We start from the raw sequence: 4019 nt of genomic DNA on the forward strand, positions 1-4019 counted from the left end.
AAATTACTTGCTGCAGCAGTAAGATCAAAGAATAGGGATCTAATACATGTTGCAAGACGCAACTATAAAATTACCCAGCAAGAAGCTAAAAAATCCTGGGATGTAAAATATTGGGCAGAGCTATTTGAAGCTAGCAAGTCGAGAAATATGGTAGGTGTCTGGGACTTGGTAAAATGGGGTAAGGGGTGCCATAGGGCCTACCCGCAAAATTATGTCCCTCCTGAATCATGGGTGTCGCACTTTAAGACTCAGTTTGCATGCCCTGACTGGGAAAAAGGGACAAGTTGTAATATCATCCTTAACGACCTAATTACTACTCCTTTGCAATTCAGCTTGAAAGAAGTTGAATATGCCTTAACTACTGTCCCTAAAGGGAGAGCTCCAGGGCTGGATACGATACACGCGGATCTCTTTATACATGGTAGAGAGGTCTGGGCACCGTATATACCGCTACTTGCCAATGCCATCGGTAAAGGCTCCCCAATTCCAGATATCTGGAAGGGAGCCAAAATAATCCCTATTTTTAAGAAATGAGATTGTGCTGATCCAGCCAACTACAGGCCAATTAGCCTGATAGCCTGTATTCAGAAGGTGGTGGCTAGGCTCGTGTTGTTCAGGATACAGAACTGGATAGACGACCCCGAGATTATGTCACCACTTCAAGCTGGCTTTCGCCCATTTACGAGTACCGTGGACCAGGTTTTTACATTTGGTATTATTTATTGGAAGTGGGTAGTTCTCGGAGGTGGCACCCTATACGCGACCTTTGTCGATTTGAAATCGGCCTTCGACTTAGTACCACGTACAAGGATGTGGAGAGTTTTTCAGGAGCAAGTCATGCCACTGGAACTCCTCGCTCTTTTAATCAAATTCCACTATAATAATTTTGCGCAGGTCCGCTGGGGGGGAGCAAGGCCAGGCCACCGATACATTTCCAACTCTGAGAGGAGTAAGACAAGGGTGTGTCCTGGCTCCGACATTGTTCATGTTGTACATTAACAGGGTTATTGATTACTATAAGGACTTATCTACAGATGCTCCTAAGTTAAATGGTGTCCCAATACCCCTGTTAATGTTTGCCGATGACACCCTTTTAATTTCCAAAACACGACAAGGGCTCCAGAGAGCAATTGGGTGTTTTGAGGCTTTCTGTACAGACTCCGGCCTAACCATCAACGTATCTAAAACAAAATTCATGGTCATGCACAGGCACAAGATCGTGAAAGGAAGGGCACTAATGAATGGAGAGCTCCACGAGCAGACCCAATCTTTTACCTATCTTGGAATTACTTTGGGGTCAAGATTGGAATGGAAACCCCATATGAACTACTTATCCACTAAACATGCACAGCTGGCAGGAGTGCTCTTAAGAGAACTACGATCCTCGGCCACACAACCAATAGCTCCAGCCCTAAAAATATATGATACTAAAATACGGGCTTCTGTATTATACGGGGCAGAATTGTGGGGGCCATTTAATGTCTCGGCCCTGATAATTGCCCAAAATAAGTTCATGAGGGGGCTGCTGAGGCTTCCCTCATCTACACCACTGATACCCCTCTACTTAGATTTGGGCTGTCAGAGAATTGAGGACGTTGCACGATTTAGACCGATTGCATACTGGCGGAGGATCTGGGTTACCCCAGAACTCTCTCACTATGCTCAGGCTCTATTAGAAACTAGAGATATGGACAAAGGAAGTAGAATACCTTGGTCTTAAGAATTATGGGCTTTGGAACAATCTTTATTGAAACACTCAGAGGGTGTTACGAGGGCGCTTCCGCAGCTATACTCTTAAATGGCTTCCTGACTCCGCGCTTTAACATGAAAAGGGGTACGAGGCAGGGGTGCCCCATTTCGTCCCTTCTGTTCGACATTTATATCGAACCCCTGGCGCTGGCGTTGAGGAAGGACGACTTGGTCACCCCCTTCAGTGTTATGGATTACAGCTGTAAACTGGCCCTGTACGCTGACGATTTGCTGGTTTACACCAGTAATCCGGCAGAGGTGCTTCCCAGGGTTGAGGATGCCTTGACTGAAGTTGGTCTGTACTCCGGCTACATGATTAACAACTCTAAAACAGAGGTTATGTGCTGGGGTGGTGCCCGCTGTGGTGAGTTTAAGTACCTGGGGATAACAATAACACAAAATCTAAATAATATTACCCAGACCAACATGAAGAAGGTGGCTAAGGAGATTGACCATCTCTTCTCCTGGTGGCAGAGCCTTCCACTGACAATCTATGGCTGGGTGAATTTGGCTAAGATGGTTATCTTGCCCAAATTGACGTACCTGTTCAGTACCATACTTCTGGCTTTTCCAGATAAAATCTTGGGGAAAATCCAGGGTAAAATAGGTAGTGTCATCTGGCCGAATAAAAACTCCAGGCTCTCCTGGAAAAAGCTAAAGAGAAAGCTGTTAAAAGGAGGCCTAGCACTCCCAGATGTGCTGGTGTACGCATTTTCTTTCTAGCTAAAACATATTCGCTGTCTCCTTTCTAGCCCTGACAATTCCAACTGGGGTCGGATCTTGACTATAATGGCTAACCTTGAGGGTGGAGACACAGGTATCTTATATAAATTTGGAGCACCAAAATTCTACAAAAAGGTCCGCCTCAAGGTATTAAAATTAGCTCTTACGGTCTGGAACAGAGTCAAAGGGAGATGGGGTATAAGATATTACTCCGACTTTGCCCCAATCTGGGACTCCCCTGGCTTACCGCTATGCCTTAGGGACAGCCTGTCACTCCCCATCAGGAGAGCAGGGATTAAGGTATGGTCGGACTTAGTAACCTCGGAGGGGGTTCTCCCTTGGGAGGTCCTGAGAGTCAAGATCAGGGACTCTTTCTCCAGATTTAAATATATGCAATTATGCTCTTGGTATCTGGCTGAGAAAAAGAACATTGGGGGTAATTGGGATATCGAGCTTGACCTTCAATTACCTAACCCCAGGAAGAAAGAAGTGGGATTTTGGTACAGAAACTTTCTGGACACGGAGGAATTACAGTCCCCTCCACGTCATCTAGTCTGGAATTCCTCCATTTTGGAGGAAGCCTCAGCTAGCTTATATGGGACATCCCTTCAAATCTTATATAAGTTTGTCAGGTAGGACTCACTAAAATAAAAAACACTTTATGTTAATAATAGGATCTACTATACGCCGAGAAAAATAGCGAAGTTTGTAAGACCGTCTCCTAAGTGTCCCAGATGTGGCCTTGCTGAGGCCGATGATATCCACATCTTCTATGACTGTCCTAGTCTGGGCCCCCTTTGGGCTAACGTGGAGAGGGCTATGGAGGGTATTTTTAAAGCTAGAGTGTGCCTTAATTTAGTTAGAGTAATGTTTGGTCTTGATGCAGATCTTTTAAGGGGGCTAATGGCGACACAAGTGGCTTGGTTTTTTAGCTTAATTTTGATTTCACGTAGAGAGATCTGCAAACTCTGGCAGGATGCTAGACCTCCTCTTTATGAAAACTGGCTGCGTGTAGCATTAGGTATTGCGCATCTAGAAATGGGACTGGCACATAATGTAAACAGTAAGGTATGGGAACCCTTGATCATGTGGGGGAGAGAAATGAGGCTGGTCTAAGGTCTCAAGGGTTCTATGATTACAACATGCCTCAGACAAAGAAGCAGGCCTGGGCGGCTCCAGGTGAGTGCAAGAACATCAACCCGGGGCACCCAGGATGGATCGGGTTTTAAAATGTTCAGTTGCAGACGCCAATGGTAAAATGAGGACCCAAAAAAAAAAAAAGAAGTTCTATGAGCGCATCTTTTCTCCATGCTCCTGTGAGTGCCCCCACTCATGTTGTTAGAGATCAGCAGGACCAGTATTCATCAACTAGAAGTGTTGGGTCAGAGATGCAAGTTGGTATTGCCAGGGGTACCATGACGGATGAGGAACTATTGTAGCAATGGTAGGCTCTGACGGAATCATACCACTGCAGGTAGCACGTCATGTAAGCATGGGCGCAAAATCCGTTCCGCTCGTGGATTTTGCGGATTTTCGGCAAATTCGCG

The sequence above is a fragment of the Lissotriton helveticus genome, chromosome 2_1, assembly GCF_964261635.1.
Source record: "Lissotriton helveticus chromosome 2_1, aLisHel1.1, whole genome shotgun sequence".
NCBI classification, from domain to species: domain Eukaryota; kingdom Metazoa; phylum Chordata; class Amphibia; order Caudata; family Salamandridae; genus Lissotriton; species Lissotriton helveticus.